Here is a 17,398-nt window from a genome sequence, read left to right as displayed (position 1 = left end):
CATATATTTTTGATATAGAAGTATTTGAATTTTATATTTAAAGTAACTTTAATCTTGACTCACAAAACCTAATTTGATATATTTATCCCTGGCTAATTTGAGAATGTTAATATTATAAACCCCATTCATTTGTATATATATGTATTTATTTTTTTTTAAAAGATTTATTTTTATTACAAAGTCAGATATACAGAGAGGAGGAGAGACAGAGAGGAAGATCTTCCACCCAATGATTCACTCCCCAAGTGAGCCGCAATGGGCCAATGCGCGCCGATCTGATGCCGGGAACCAGGAACCTCTTCCAGGTCTCCCACGCGGGTGCAGGGTCCCAATGCATTGGGCCGTCCTTTACTGCTTTCCCAGGCCACAAGCAGGGAGCTGGATGGGAAGTGGAGCTGCCGGGATTAGAACCGGCGCCCATATGGGATCCCGGGGCGTTGAAGGTGAGGACTTCAGCCGCTAGGCCACGCCGCCGGGCCCCATTTGTATATTTTAAAGTGAAGAACCTGTGCTAAATGAAGTTTTTGTATTATCAGAAAACATTTCCCGTCTATATTTTTTGTTTAAAGATTTATTTATTTTTATTGGAAAGGTAGATATACATACAGAGAGGAGGAGAAACAGAAAGGAAGATCTTCTTTCTGGTGATTCACTCCCCAAGTGACTACAACAGCCAGTGCTGCACTGATCCGAAGCCAGGAGCCAGGAACTTCCTCCAGGTCTCCCACACAGGTGCAGGAACCCAAGGCTTTGGTCCATCCTGGGCTGCTTTCTCAGACCACAAGCAGGGAGCTGGATGGGAAGTGGAGTTGCCGGGATTAGAACTGGTGCCCATATGGGATCCCAATCCCAGAACATTCAAGGCGAGGACTAGCCACTAGGCCACGACGCCAGGTCCCCATTTCCCGTTTATCTTAAGAATGCTTCTTAAATGAAGGTACCACTGTATTTTCAGTGGTTTAGAAATTCTTATTCCTTGACTATTCTGTAGTTGCCCACTTCTTCTTCATTAGTTAACTGCAGCAGGATTCCGTCCATTGTACTCCCAGCACCACTGATGGAACGAGAAACTCCGTTAAGGATCGTTTGACTTGCTTCAGCTGTTCAGATGAGGCACTGTAGTCTTTGTGGCAGCAAAATATACTTGTCTTTTTTTTTCAAGTAGAGCAACCAGGACTCCACCTTGTGTCTTAGAGTGCTGGCACTGCATTCAGTGTCTTAACACACTGCTCCACCATGCTGGTTCCCCACTACTACTTTTTAAAAAATTTTTTAAGATTAATTTTATTTTTATTAGGCAAAATTAGAGAGAGAGGGAGAGAATAACTCATTCACTAGTTTGCTCTCTCCAGATGGCTGTAACTGCCAGAGCTGAGCAGATCTGAAGCTAGAAACCAGGAGCTTCTTCTGGATCTCCCACATGGGTGCAGAGTCCCAAGGCCTTAAACCATCCTCTGCTACTTTCCCAGAGCATAAGCAGGGAACTGGATTGGAAGCGGAGAGGCCAGGACTTGGGGTGCGTATGTGGAATGCTGGTGGCGCAGGTAGAAGCTTAGCCTAATGTACCACGACACCAACTTCTGTCCTCGTATCCACTCCACTTTGGATAAGAAGCCCTGAATACTGGGTAATGATGAGCTGGTATTATCTTCTATAAATGTTCTAAATTAAGTTTGGGAAGTGGAAAAGACAAGCAAACTTGTAATCTATTGTTACATTTTATTACGATTTTTGACATTATTATAACTTATCTGAAAATTGCTGTATTTTTGTCTCATGGATGAAAGGCATTATTTTAACATTCTCTTTAATAAAATAGTGTTGGGTTAATCTACGGAGTAAGATGAAAATGCTGACCTGGGCTCGCCCTCTCTGCAGTGAGTATTAGTCTAATAACACAGGATGGCTGTGTGGAGCCAGGTGTTTTACTTTAAGTGCAGCTGTACCATCTGTGGGAGCAGGTGGGCAGATTCTTTGTCATCAGGAAAACACAGCTGGTGAGATTTAGAAGAGTTAATTGATTGCTTTTCCAGCTCTCTCCAGTCTCATACACCTAAATACATCTTTCACCTTGGCACAGGTGTTGATTCTAGTTAGCACAGTAATGGTCAAAGTGAACAGGAAAGATGGGAATTGGGCTCTTTGTGGGTTTTGTCTTTGGACTGGCGCTGAGAACGATATTTTGAGGTTTTATTTATTTTTTTTTTTGTCACTTGAGTTTATTTGCTGTCCAGAAGTAAAGACAGTTGCCTGTAACAAATGTATGTGTAGTTTATAATAAACGTTCTGAAGAAATGGGAAATAAGTGTAAAGGCTCTTCAGTTTGGCAACAAAGAGTAAAACAAAGGTCATAGCTCACTGTATTAAGAAATACACAATGGAGGTCTGAACTACAGTCTCTACTTTTAATGTGAACAACAAGTTGTGAAAACAATCTTAACTCATTGGGTACTACAGACTGGAAATGAATCTGCTGTAGGATCCCTAATACATCTTCTGGCCTAACATGCAGAAAACCTGCCACTGACGCCAGGATGATGGCAAAAGGTGTTTATTTTACAAAGTTCAGAACAAGAAGTTGTGCCACTACTGCTCAGTTTCGGACTTCCTGATGGACTCAATGGTGAATTTTAGAGATTAAAGGTGGCGTGGAGCAGTGGGTCTCTGGGCTCCTGCTGCTCCTTGTGTCTGTCCTCAGCAGGAGTCTGTGGGTGTTCTGGGAATGAAGTGATGGTAAAGTGGGCTCTGATCCTTCCATAGCCTACAGTTAATTATTACTTTGATCAAAGCTTGAAGTTCCTGTCACATGTTTATTTCAAAACAGAGTCTAGTATTAGGTTGTTAACTTAGAAGTGATCACTGAAGTCTTAACCTTGTGACCTGGAGTCCTGCAGAGCTGCCCTGAGCTTCCTTATACTACCTCCTATTTAGTAACTTTTAATAGATATGAGTTGACTAGGGCCTGGCATGATAGTGTAGCGGCTAAAGTCCTCGCCTTGCACGTGCCAGGATCCCATATGGGTGCCGGTTCTAATCCCGGCAGCCCTGCTTTCCATCCAGTTCCCTGCTTGTGGCCTGGGAAAGCAGCCAAGGACGGCCCAAAGCCTTGGTGAACCTGCACCCGCGTGGCAGATACGGAAGAAGTTTCCAGCTCCTGGCTTTGGATTGACTCAGCTCCCTCCATTGCAGCTGTTTGGGGAGTGAATCAACAGATGGAAGATCTTCCTCTCTGTCTTTGCTCCTCTCTGTATATCTGACTTTCCAATAAAAATAAAGAAATCTTAAAAAAAAAAAGGAATATGGAAATGTTTTGACATTCTATTTGTAGCTTCTCCATTCTCCTTTCCTTAGAGAGGGTCTACGCTCCTCATGTCTGTCTCTAGAAATGTGAGCGGTGTGGCTTGTGTCCCCAAGTAACTAACAGGAGTGAAATAGAGAAAGTGATGTGAAAGATTGCATGTGGAAAAATGTCATCTCAGTCAGGCTTTGAAGGATATATGTGTATATAATATTTTGGCTAAGATTTATTTATTTATTTGAAATGAAGTGTTACAGAGAGGGAGAGAGATAAGTCTATCTTCCATCTGCTTGTTCGCTTCCCAGGTGGGACCGAGGCAGGCTAGAACTGCCACTCTGCCAGACACATCAGCCCTTAGCTGAATAGAAAGTGGAAGATGTGGGCATTTCAGATGGGAGCTTAACTGGCTTTGCCACAACTCTGGCTGAAGGAGGATTGCTTTCAGGGTCAGAAAACAAACTGTTTCCCACATAGGATCCCAGACATGCAAAGTGAGGACTTTAGCCACTAGGCTACTATGTCGGCAACCCCCCCTTTTTTTTCTTTTTCTTTTAAGGCATTTGTTTATGGTCCTGGCTCAATGGCTGAGTGGCTAAATCCTCACCTTGCAAACTCCGGGATCCCATGTGGGCACTGGTTTGTGTTCCAGTTAGCTCACTTTCCAGCCAGTTCCCTGCTTATGGTGTGGGAAAGCTTTGGAGGATGGCCCAGAGTCTTGGGACCCTGCACCCATGTGGGAGACTTGAAAGAGGCTCCTAGCTCCTGGCTCTGGATTGGCTCAGCTCCACCTGTTGTGGCCATCTGGGGAGTGAACCAACAGATGGAGGATCTTTCTCCTTGTAAATCTGCCTTTCCAATAAAAATAAATCTTAAACAAAACATTTCTTTGAAAGAGTTATAGAGAGAAGGATACATCTCTCATCTTCTGGTCATAATCGCCAGGGCTAGACCAGGCTAAACCCTGGAGCTTCATTGGATGTTAGTCATAGAGCCATCTTCCACTGCCTTCCCAGGTGCATTGGCAGGGAGCTGGGCTGGAAGTGGTACAGCTAGGACTTAGCTGGTGCAAGTATGGTATGGTATGTTTTTGTTGCATTTGGTGGCCAAGCTAGCTATCACAACACTGGCTCCTCAGTTACTCTGCTTCTGATCCAATTCCTTGCTAATGTATCTTGGAGGGCAGCAGATAATGGCCCAACTGCTTGGGCTCCTGTCAGCCAAGTGGGAGAGTCAGGAGGAATTCTAGGCTCCTGGTTTGGGCCTGGCTCAGCTCTGGCCATTTTGGCCATTTGCAGAGTGATCTAGTGATGAGATCTGTGTTTGCCTTTCCCTCTTTCTCTGCTAACTGCCTTCCAAATCAATCAGTCTAGTGAATCAATATTTAAAAAAAAAAGCCACTTGGGTTTATTGTAGGTTTGGAAAGCTACTTCCTTGGGTTCTATTAATAATATTTTTAGTGGGGATTGTTTTCCAAAATAAGCACCTGATATTAAGTGTGATTGTTTGAATGTAGATAGTTTGTTTTATAATTTGGGGCTTTCCTAAAATTCCAAACTCTGTGAGAAGGCAGGCAGCTTATACAGATGGACTTGAGTGTGCTGCTTGTGCTGTATTTTACCAAGCCAGAGGACTCATACGGCAAGAGCATGAAACCAGATTTCAGGCTTCAGTGTTTGGATCGTTTAACTGAAGCATAAAGATTAGGGTTTTTGGGGACTGGCATGTTGCATAATGGGTTAAGCCTCCACCTATAATGCCAGATGGATTCCTGGCCATCCCATGTCTGATGCAGCTGCCTCTGATGCACTTGAAAAAACAGCAGAAGATAGCCCAAGGACTTGAATCTCTGCACTCACATAGGGGACCCGGAAGAAACTCCTGGCTCCTGGTACAGCTCCAGAACTTGCAGGGCCATTTGGGGATTGAACCAGCAATAAAAGATCTTGGTGTGTGTGTCTCGCTGTCCCTCTGTAACTCTCTTTCAAATTAAAAAAAAAAAAAAAAAAAAAACTTTTCAAAAAGGATTAGTTTTGTTTTTGTTTTTCCCCACAGATTTCACTTTCTTAGATTTACTTAGAACGGAAGAGAGAGGGAGAGTTCCCATCTGCCTGTCCATTCTCCAGATGCCTGCAGTGTCCCTAGTGAAGCTGGGTGCCAGGAGTGTAGTGTGCCTCTCCCAGCTGCTTGTACCAGTGTTGCTGTGTGTCGCGCGGTCTGATTCACATTGATTGTTGCTTCATTGGTCACATCACAATATCTTGTTGCATGTGATACACGCTGTTTGAGGTTGACATAATATTACAATTTACAGGTACTGTTTTTCAGATCGACATCATTTCATCTTAAGGCAAACATGTGGTATCTAACCTTTTGGGATTGACTCATTTCCCTTAGCATAATGGTTTCCAGTTGGGCCCATCTGGCCACAAAGAACTGCATTTTGTTTTTTTAATAGCTGAATAGTATTCCATGGAGTAGATGAACCATAGCTTCTTATCCAGTCTTCCGTTGATGGGCATTTTGGTTGCTTCCAAGTTTTTGCAATTGTTGATTGTGTGGCTACGAACATAGGAGTGCATGTTGGTTTCTTTTTTTTTTTTTTGAGATTTATTAATTTTTATTACAAAGTCAGATATACAGAGAGGAGAGACAGAGAGGAAGATCTTCTGTCCGGTGATTCACTCCCCAAGTGAGCGCAATGGCCAGTGCTGCACTGATCCGGTGCTGCACTGATCCGCTGCACTGATTCGAAGCCGGGAACCTGGAACCTCTTCTGGGTCTCCCACACAGGTGCAGGGTCCCAAATCTTTGGGCCGTCCTGGACTGCTTTCCCAGGCCACAGAGAGGGAGCTGGATGGGGAGTGGAGCTGCTAGGATTAGAACTGGTGCCCATATGGGATCCTGGTGCATTCAAGGCGAGGACTTTAGCCGCTAGACCACTGTGCTGGGCCCCTGTTGGTTTCTTGTGTAGCAGGTGTTTTGAATATATTCTGACAGGCAGTATCTTGATGGGCCACAATGCCACCCTCAAAACAACTTAAAAAAAAAAAAATTGAGGGACTGACGCCATTCTGTCTCATCAAATCCTGGCCTTCCAATCCAGATCCCTGCTAATGGCCAGGGAGCTCAGTGGAAGATGGCCCAAGTCCTTGGGCCTTTGCACCCACGTGGGAGACATAAACAAGCCTCTGACTTATGATTCAGACAGATCCAGTTCCAGGCATTGCAGTCATTTCAGGAGTGGCTTGAATCTCTTTATCTTAGCTCTGCCTTTCAAATAAATATAAATAAGTCTTTAAAAATAATTGTAAGAATTTATTTGAAAGGCAGAGAGATGCATGCTGATTCACTCCCTAAGTGCCTTCAACAAGCTGAAGCCAGGAACTCTATCTGCTCTATCTGGGTCTTCCACATGCTGATAGGGCTGGAAGTACTGGAGCCTTTGCCTGCTGCTTCCTGGGGTACACATTTGAACTTAGGCATTTCCGTATGGAACCCAGACATATTAAACAGCCTTTTTCTTTTTGTTATTATTATTTTTATTATTACTATTATTTTAAGGTTTATTTTATTTTTATTGGAACAGATATACAGAGAGGAAGAGAGACAGAGGGAAGGATATTCTATCTGCTGGTTCACTCCACAAATGGCCACAATGGCCAGAGCTGAGCCGATCTGAAGCCAGGAGCCAGGAGCTTCCTCTGGGTCTCCTACTCGGATACAGGGTCTCAAGACTGGATGGGAAGTGGAACAAGTGGAACACAAAGCGGCACCCATATGGGATCCCAGTGCATGAAAGGTGAGGACTTTAGCCACTAGGCTACTGTGCTGCCCCCGCCCCTTTTTTTGAAAAGTAGTTACAAAGAGAGAGCGTGACTTTTTCCTATCCTCTTGTTCATTCCTCAAATGACTGCAATGGCCTGTGCTGGGTCAGGCCAAAGCTGGGAGCTTGAAACTACAGACAGGTCTCATGTTGGTAGGGGTCCAAGTGCTTGAGCCGTCTTCCTCTGCCTACCCAGGCTCAGTAGGAGGGAGTTAGAGTAGCTGGAGGTTTAAATGGCACTCCCAAGTGTGCCTGTTGCTTAACAGTGCTAACATGCTGCGCCACAGCACTATACATTTCCCCTCTGTCTCCAGTCTCTTAACCATTCCCCAAACCCTTGAGTATCTCCACTGCTAATGTCAAATACTTGTACAATGTTATACTGTAGCAAATAACATGCTTTCTGTATATGTAGGAGGAGGGAAAATAAGATGGAGAAAGCCAATTTATAAGACTACCAAAATAAATGAACATTTATAGTTCAGTATTAAAAAAAAGGCATCCTAAATCATTTGGAATGGTTTGGTATTGGATAACTGACAGCCCAAAATAGTGTAAATGACAAACATAAACTGGTTTGTAGACGGTGTGGAACGTAAGCTCCATTTTGAAATATAAAATAGAGTAGATCTGACAAGAGCAAGAACTTTGCCTCAGTGCACCAGGCCATCGCGACCGCCTGGATGCAGGTGCCCATCTTTGACAGCTGCCGCAAAGCACTGTTCACGTGATGCTGCAAGCAGGTTGGTCTGCAGGGACTGCAGCTGTGATGAACCGTCTTGACCTCCAGGGGCTTGGCCGAGTGTGCGCTTCTGTTCTTTCTGCTCTTCACTTAGGATTTGTGTTATCGACCAACCTTGTGTGCTTGACAAATAAATCTGGCATTGTAGAAAGACAAATGTGTCCTGTCCCTTTGTGAGAGAATATCAGGTTCACATACTTGCTCTGCAGAATTGTGTTAGCAAAGGCTTAAATGAAAAAGACCAAGAGTTGCTGTCAAAATGGTTAATACCCTCATTGAGGCCACAGTGAGTCTTGCATACTCTTTGTGTGTCCTCATCTTATGTTAGAGGATTTTGAGTTGTGTTTTATTAAATTTTTCTGCTAGAAAAGAATTCTGATCTTTCCCAGTTCCACATTTGAAACTGCTCTTTTCTTGCTTCTTCATCCTTGAACCTTCCTAATAACTTCTGTGGTCACAGTTGGCCTGATCTGTTTCTGTCCTAAATGAAAGCACACAAATCACAAAACTGTGTGGGCATAAATGAGAGGCATATGGGAGTGGTGTCAGAGAAACTCTGCGAGTCTTATATGCCTGGGTGGGCAGGCTAAACTAATAGCTCCCAGCAGTTCTTCTGAATCAGACATTGTGGAGCCAAGAGTCTAGCGTTTGGAATTCCACTGCCTGTGCAAAGGGTCTGTCTTTTATCTTCCAAACCACCATTTGTTAAATGGCTAATGACCCAGTGGACCTGTTGACAACAAAGCAGGGAGGCTGGCAAAGATCAAGTTAAAAGGAAAAAAAAAGTTCAAAGGTAGAAAAGTAAGAGCAAGAATGGTTTAATCATATCTTCACCTAACCCCATTCCGCTGAAAAAAAAAATTGTGGAGAATTTTGAATATACACAAGTAGACACAAAAATGTAGTGAACCCCTCTGAACTTCACGGTCCCAGAAAACTACAGTTATCAGACTTAATGCAAGCAAACCCAGGACTCTGGGGAGCCTTTGCTTTGGTCTCCAGGCCTCCCTAGATCTTGTCACCTTTAGCCTCAGGCCATTAAACACCTCTTTTTCCTGTTTTTAGCACCTAGGGTGTTCAGAATGTTTCCTTGAGGCCTTGGTGAGTAGGGCAGTACTTAACCTCCAGTAGCTGAAGGAAATAAGTGTTATTGTTCAAGTATAATTATGTAAGCAGAAGAATATAATTCTATCAAGAGAGAACAATGAAGTGGTGACTTAATAATTTATTGGGAAGATAGCATATGAATTAAAGCAGAAAGGGGTGGGGCAAGGGATCAGTGAATGAATCTCTGAGATAACAGAGAAGCAGGGTAGTTTAGGTGTGGTTTTCTTTAAGCAGCCTGGGAATATAGGACAGTTTCAGATACCTTCTGCTAAACTCTGTCTCCTTGAAGATTAAAATGAATTACACAAGGTGTGGTAAAGAATCTTGAAAAATCACTGTTTTAAAGTAAACTGAACCTGGTTTGATGGTCTGGACAGAGTCAGAGGGGATATGGGTTTTGCATCTTGTATTTGAGTTGTTTTTATCAGCAATAAGCCAAGAGAATAGTCTGATTATTGCATTTCAAAAAACGGGTAGACCTAGAGGAACTACGCCATAAACAGTATGTTACAGATGAATTAGGGACCTGACTCCATCTTCGGCCTTTGCTGCTTTTTGTTGTTTTTGTGGTTTCCCAGGGAGTGAGTTCTCTCTCTCTCTCTCTTTTTTTAAAGATTTTTAAAATTTTTATTGGAAAATCAGATTTACAGAGAGAAGGGGAGACAGAAAGGAAGATCTTTTGTCCGATGATTTACTCTCCAAGTGACCACAGTGACCAGAGCTGCGCCAATCCAAAGCCAGGGAACTGGAGCCTTTTCCGGTCTCCAACGTGGGTGCAGGGTCACCAAGGTTTGGGGCTGTCCTCAACTGTTTTCCTAGGCCACAAACAGGGAGCTGGATGGGAAGCAGGGCCGCTGGGATTACAACCAGTGACCATATGAGATCCTGGCACATACAAAGTGAGGACTTCAGCCATTTGGCTTCTGCACCGGGACCAGGAGTGAGTTCTCTTTGTATTTTATACTCTGGTTTTTCACAGCCAAGCTAAAGTGTACTTACTGCACTGTTATTTTCATACCTAGCTGCGTGGAATCCTCAGGGACTTGTCCCCCTAACTCGCAGCAAACAGTGCTTTTACCTGATGCTTTGTTCTTACACCTTTTATCACTTTGCTCCCTTATATATGCTTTGTTTTTAATTATGTGTTTATTACTCAAAATGCAGTTACAGAGGGAGAGAGAAAGATCTTTCACCTGCTGGTTTACTCCCCAAATAACTGCAGCGACCAGAGCTGGGTTAGTCTGAAGCCAGGAGCCAGGAGCTTCTTCTGCATCCCTGGCATGGGGGCAGGAGCCCAAGGACTTGAGCCATCTGCCAGTGCTTTCCCAGTGAATAAGCAGGAAGCTAGATTGGAAGTAGAACAGCCAGGACTCAAACCGGTGCCCGTATGGATGCTGACACTGCAGAAAGAGATTTAGTCTACATGCCGTGGCAACAGGACTCATTTTTTTTTTTAAAAGATCTATTATTATTTGAAAGACACAGTGACAGAGAAAGAGAAGGAACAGAAGGAGGGGAAGAGACTATTTCACTGTTCAAATGGACCAACGACTAGGGATGGGCCGGACCAAAGTCAGAAATTCTTTGCTGGTGTTTCACACAGGTGGCAGGGGCAGCAGTGCTGGAGACATGAACCACTGCCTTCCCAGGCACATTAGCAGGAGGCTGTGTTAGAAGCACATCAGCTGGACTTGAGCTGGTTCTCTGGTATGGGTTACCAGCATCAGTGCTGGCCGTTTAACCCACTATGTCACAATACATGTAGGCTTCTTCATTTTGTTTTGACTTTTTTCTAGATTTATTTATTTATTTAATTTGAAAAGCAATGATGGCTGATTTTGTATTGTAGTTTTTCATTTAAGGGGATGTATAGTAGCTGTGTAATGGAAATTTGTCATATCCAGATGTGAGGATACAATGCGGTATGCATCTACTTCCAGACCAAAAACGGACTCTCAGTGAAACTTGACAATAGGAAGCTGGACTCTGCCATTGTTCATGCCCTTAATGATGGACATATGAACTATAGTATAGTAATAATACAGGGGACCTTTGGTGGGGGAGGAAGCTGGAAGGGGTGTGGGAAATCCCAGAGCCTATGGAACTGTATCATGAAATGATAATAATAATAATAAAGAAGGCTATGAAATAAAAAAAAAGAAGAAAAGCAATGATGGGGTGGGGGAAAGATAGAGAGAGAGATCCAGTCACTGGCTCAGAGAGAGGGAGAGAAAGAGAGAGAGAGAGATTCCATCCACTGGCTCACCCTCCCAAATGGCCATAATGGCCGGGACAGGGCTGGGCTGGGCTGAGCTGGGCTGAGCTGGGCCATTCCGATGGCATGAGCCTGGAACTCATTCCAGGTCTCCCACGTAGGTAGCCTATGCCGTAGTACTTGAGCCATCTCCCACAGCCTAACCCCATGACCCTGGCCCCTAATCTGCCATGCTTTGGCTCCAGCCCCGATGTCTATAAATACTATACTGTTTTGGATTACTATAACTTGAACTCTTTTTTTTTCCTTAAGATTTATTTATTTTTATTTGAAAGGCAGAATTAGAAGGAGAAAAGCGGAGATAGAGTCTTCCGTCTGCTGTGTTACTCACTAAATGTCCACGAAGACGGATAGGATAGACTGATCCAGTTTGAAGCCAGGAGTCTGGAGCATCTTTCCGGTCTCCCACCTCGGTATAGGTGTGCAAGCACATGACCAGCAGCACGAAGCTGGATCTGAAGTGGAACAGCCTGGACATAGCTCGCTACTCCACAGCTCTCTCCCCTGGTAGTGTTGCTGCTTCTTCTTCCTCTTTTTTTTAAGTAATAGATTTTTATTTTTTATAATGTTTACATAATTGAGAAGGATGCACACCCGTGTGGACCAGCGATTAGAGTAGGGGGGGAAAGTAGATGAGTCAACTGCTTCCAGTCTCCTTTTTTCTTCCTGTATGTGGGGAGAGGAGAGGGCCGCTCCCAGCTGCCCAACCACATCGGTACCAGTGTCATTCCAGGGTTCCCGATGTGGAGCATATTTTGATGGTACTACTTAAATGGTTTTGATATTTCTGAGATGCTGTTGATTTTGTTGCTCCAAGGTTGAGGAATCCTTCCAAGGTCCATTTACTGACCTTGGAAGTCTCCATTTGCCCAGAGACTTGCTGTCAGCGCTCAGGAATCCATCTGTTATTCAGAAGTAGAGATGCTTACTGCAATGTATCTTCACTTCATGGTATACTTGCCTCCATTATGCAGTTTCTCTACTGCATTCTGTTTCATAGTTGTTGTGGATAGTTTAGATTCTTTGCCCTTCCAGGTAAGTTTTTTGATCAGATTGCTATTACCTACAAAAATAAAAGCATGTGTAGACTTGATTTTGTGAGAAGAACTGACAAAAATTAATCTTTATTAATCTTTTGATTGGAAGATAATGTATCTTTCCATGTATTTTTAAAGATTTATTTTTATTTGAAAGGCAAATTTACAGAGAGGCAAGACAGAGTGATAGATCTTCCATCCGCTGGCTCATTCCTCCAAAGGGACACACAGGCTAGAGCTAAGCTGATTCAAAGCTAGGAACCTGGAGCTTCTTCTGGGTCTCCCATGTGGGTGCAGGGTCCCAAGGCTTTGGGCCGTCCTCGACTGCTTTCCCAGGCCACAAGCAGGGAACTGGATGGGAAGTGGGGCTGCTGGGATTAGAACTGGATGGGAAGTGGGGCTGCTGGGATCCTGACATGTTCAAGGCAAGGACTTTAGCTGCTAGGCCACCGCGCTGGGCCCAGAGATGGCCATTTTCCTTATTGCTTTTTTCTTTGTTTCAGCCATTATCATATCCTGGTTTCTTAATTTACTGTTTTTTAAATTATATAAAAGTATCTTTCTAGTTATGGCTCTGTAATACCAGCCATTCTTTCCCTGATCTGTCTTAGCTAGGGTTGTGAAAATTTGTCTTTGCGAAACAATCAGTTTCATTCTGTTCCTGGCCCTGTCATGGCTCCCCAGTGCCAGTTACGTGAAGTTCTGCCTTATACCTGCATTCAGGATCTACTTCCTACTGCAAGTTGAATCCCTTTTGATCAGTTTCATTTAATTCCAGCACAGTTCTCATTTAAGATAATGGGTGGGGAGTTAGGGTTAGAAAATGTGGCCCAAATTCTTATTTTGGCTGCTAGTATCTCTGCAGTGTTGGCCAGATTGTTTTAATTTTTTTTTGGAACTGTTTGCTCTTCTATAGAAAGATCTTTACACTATGTTTGAAAGGTTGAAAGAGAGAACTAATTCTAGCTGGGTGCCTACAACACGGTGCAGGTAGGTAGTAAATATTTAGCCTGGCACTGAGTGAACATTGAATGAGTGAATGAATGATTGAGTGCTTGCTTACATATTTTGGTTCTATGTTGTATATTGCTGTTCCCTGTCAAAATATTCTCTTTTCAGTCCCTCTGAATTTTCCTCTTATTTCAAGGACAGTATCAATTCTGTATAAACATTTTTTAAAAATCACATTGTTTGGCTGCTGTTGTGGCATAGCATGTAAAAGTGTTGCCTTTGACTCAAGAATGGATTGACAGTTTCTTGGCTGCTCTACTGTCCAGTTTCTTGTTTATCTATATTTGAAGATTTAGTTATGTGAAAGGTAGAATTGAGAAGGAAAGACACAGAGAGATAGAGAAAGATCTTCCATCTGCTGGATCACTCCCCAGATGGCTACAATGGTCAGAGCTGGATGAGTGGGAAGCCAGGAGCTTCGTCTGGGTTGCTCACATGGGTACGGGACCTCAACATTGGGGCCATTTACTGCTGTTCTACCAGACACATTGCAAGGAGCTTGGTAAAAAATGAAAGCAGCTGGGTTGGGCCTGGCACAGTGGTCTAGTGGCTAAAGTCCTTGCCTTGCACGCGCCGGGATCCCATATGGGCTCCGGTTCTAATTCCAGCAGCTCTGCTTCCCATCCAGCTCCCTGCTTGTGGCCTGGGAAAGTAGCCGAGGACGGCCCAAAGTCTTGGGACCCTGCACCTGTGTGGGACACCTGGGAGAGGTTCCTGGTTCCCGGCTTCAGATTGGCACAGCACCAGCTGTTGCGCTCACTTGGGGAGTTAATCCTTGGCTGGAAGATCTTTCTCTCTGTCTCTCCTCCTCTCTGTATATTTGACCTTGTAATGAAAATAAATAAATCTTAAAAAAAAAAAAAAAGCAGCTGGGTCTCCAGTCGATGCCCGTATGGTTTCTGCACCGTTGGCTTTACATGCTGCTATAGCAAGCGCCAGGCCCCTGTGTTTCCCTTCCTGTTGCTTTCCTGGTGAACTCTGAGCTCAACCTATTACTTTTCTAGCTCCAGAGACTGCACTGTTCTCATAGTTGTGTGAATCCTGCAGCCCTGCTCTTACCTCAGGACTTTTGCCCAAGGCTGTTTCTTCTCCTGTCCTCTGTTCATTTCTTCACATCCTAGTGAAGTCCACTACCCTGAGGGCCTGGCACGGTAGCCTAGTGGCTAAAGTCCTCACCTTGAACTCACCGGGATCCCATATGGACACTGGTTCTAATCCTGGCAGCCTTGCTTCCCATCCAGCTCCCTGCTTGTGGCCTGGGAAAGCAGTTGAGGACTGCCCAAGGCCTTGGAACCCTGAACCTGCATGGGAGACCTGGAGGAAGTTCCTGGCTCCTGGCTTTGGATCAGCTCAGTTCCGGCCATTGTGGCTGATTGGGAGGTGAATCAACGGATGAAAGATCTTCTCTGTCTCTCCTCCTCTGTGTATCTGACTTTCCAATCAAAATAAATTAATTTTAAAAAAGGAAGCTTTCTCTTTTCCTATAAGATTTAGTGAGTTTATAATAAGAAAAATATAAGGTTTTATTTTTATTTTATTTGAAGTGTACAGAAATAGAGACTGATGTAAACACAGGGAGATTGCCATTCACTGACTTACTTCCCAAAGAAAATCCGTAATAAATAGGATTGAACTAAGTCGGAATTCATTTCAGGTCTCCCATGTATGTGGCAGGCACGGAAATGCTTGAGCTTCACCTGCTGCCTGCAGCGTGTGCATTAGCAGGATGCTAGATGACAAGCTAAGGAGCTGGGCTTGATCCAGGCGCTCCCATATGGGGTGTCTTAGTCCCTGTGCCAAGTGCTATTCTCTGTGATTTTTTGTTGTTGTTCTTTAACAATTTTTAAAAGGAGTGAGTGATGAGGGCTGTAAAACCAGTGCATTGCAGCCATTTTTCTCTTCTCTCCTACTCTTCTCTTTTCCCCTCCTCTCTTCTCCCCTCCTCTCCTCACCCCTCCTCTCCCCTCCTCTCCTCTCCTCTTCAAGATCTAGTTTATTTATTTGAAAGCCGAAATTACAGAGAGATCTTCCATCTGCTGATTTATTCCTCGAATGGCTGCAGCAAGCGCAGCTGGGCCAAGCCAAAGTGAGGAGCTGCTTCTTCGTCTCCCATATAAGAGCAGCAGCTCAAGGACTTCGTGCATCTTTGCTGCTTTTCCAGGCGTTTTGACAGTGACTGGAGCCAGTGCCTATATATGCGATAGCAGTGCTGTAGGCAGCAACTTAATGTGCCACAGCACTGGCCCTGGCCATTCTTCAAAAACTAAATGAAATTTCCAGTTGGTGTGAACTTTGCGTATACATGTTTCACCCGTAAAGCTAATTTAGCTCATGATTACCTTTTTTAAGGTGCCATAGTGGGTAAAGCTACTGCTGGTGATGGTGCTATCTTCTGTTGGCACCTATTTGAGTTCCTTCTGCTCCAATTTTGATCCAGCTCTGTGCTGAGAAATGCTCGAGAAAGCAGTGGAAGATGACCAAAGTGCTTGGGCCCTATCATCCATGTGGGAGACCGAAGCTCTTAACTTTGGACAACCCTGCTGCAACCATTTAGAGAGTGAACCAAATGGAAGGTATTTCTCTCTGTACCTTTGAAATAAATGAATGGTTTTTTAAAATATATTTATTTTTATTGGAAAGGCGGTTTTAGAGTGAAGGAGACTCGAGAGATCCTCCATCTGCTGGTTCATTCTCCAAATGGTTGGAACAGCTGGAACTGCGCTGATCTGAAGCCAGGAGCGAGGAATCTGTTCCAGGTCTCCCACACAAATGCAGTCTCCAGTCTTTGGGCCACCCTCTGCTGCTTTACAGGTCATAAGAAGGGAGCTGGAGGGAAAGTGGAGCATCTGGAACACGAACTGACACCCATATGGAATCCTGGCACTGCAAGGGGAGGGTTAGCTCTTTGAGCCATCACACTGGCCCTGAATAATAATAATAATAATAATAATTATTATTATTATTTAGGACTTACTTATTTTTATTGGAAGGGTAGATATACACAAAGAAGGAGATAACAGAGAGAAAGATCTTCATCCGTTGATTCACTCCCCAAGTGGTTGCAACCACTGGAGCTAAGCTGATCCAAAGCCAGGAGCCAGGAACCTCGTCTGGGTCTCCTATATGGGTGCAGGGTCCCAAGGCTTTGGACCAATTCTCAACTGCTTTCTCAGGCCATAAGCAGGGAGCTGGATGGGAAGTAGAATGGCCAGGATATGAACCAGTGCCTGTGTGGGATGTTAGCACATGCAAGGTGAGGACTTTAGCCACTAGGCTATCTCATCAGGACCCCTGCATGCCTGAATGAATTGTTTAAGGTTTTTCCTTTCTTCTTCTTCTTCTTCTTCTTCTTCTTCTTCTTCTTCTTCTTCTTCTTCTTCCTCTTCCTCTTCCTCTTCCTCTTCCTCTTCCTCTTCTTCCTCTTCTTCCTCTTCTTCCTCTTCTTCCTCTTCTTCCTCTTCTTCCTCTTCTTCCTCCTCTTCTTCTTCTTTTTTTTTTTTTCCCTAAAGACAGAGTCAGAGATGTTACATCAGCTTATTTACTCTCCAAATGGCCCCAGTGGCTAGGGTTGGTCCAAGTTCAGGCCACAGCTGGGAGCCAGGAGGTTCTATTCTGATCTTCTCTGTGGGTAGCGGCTTCACCTCACACACTTCAGCATCCTCTGTTGCTTTGCTAGACATGTTAGCAGTGAGCTGGATCACAAATGGAGTAATCCTGGGATTCTAGCATCATAGGCAGCAGCTTAACTCTCTATGCCACAATGCTTGCTCCTGCAATTAAAACTATCAATTGTGGAGCAGTTGTTTAGCCTGGCAGTTAAGGTTAGGATGCATCTACTTGGAATTCCATTTGTTTGCTTAGGAACACCCTTGGAGGCTGCGTGTCCAGGCTGTGTCCATGTCTAGTCCCTGGCACCTGTGTGGGAGATTCTGATTGGGTCGTGGCTCTCAGCTTTGGCCTGGCCCAGCCCAGGCTGTTGTGGGTCTTTGGAGAATGATCCACATTCTCCAATATGTATCTTTCTTCATTTTCTCTCTGCCTTCCAAAAATGAGAAAAAGAAAAAGCAAAAACCAAAAGAACACAACAGATAGGAGAAACACCTGC

At 44.2% G+C, this 17,398-nt stretch overlaps 1 protein-coding gene across 2 annotated transcripts in view; it reads left to right on the top strand.

The window, feature by feature from the left end:
- Positions 1-17,398, top strand: part of CBFA2T2 (CBFA2/RUNX1 partner transcriptional co-repressor 2) — a 102,970-nt gene that overhangs the window by 20,262 nt on the left and 65,310 nt on the right. The window lies entirely within an intron of this gene.

This window comes from Ochotona princeps, chromosome 22 (genome assembly GCF_030435755.1).
Source record: "Ochotona princeps isolate mOchPri1 chromosome 22, mOchPri1.hap1, whole genome shotgun sequence".
Lineage (NCBI taxonomy): Eukaryota > Metazoa > Chordata > Mammalia > Lagomorpha > Ochotonidae > Ochotona > Ochotona princeps.
Note: the sequence above shows the minus strand (reverse complement) of the source record. Positions and strands in the feature narration are given on the sequence as shown.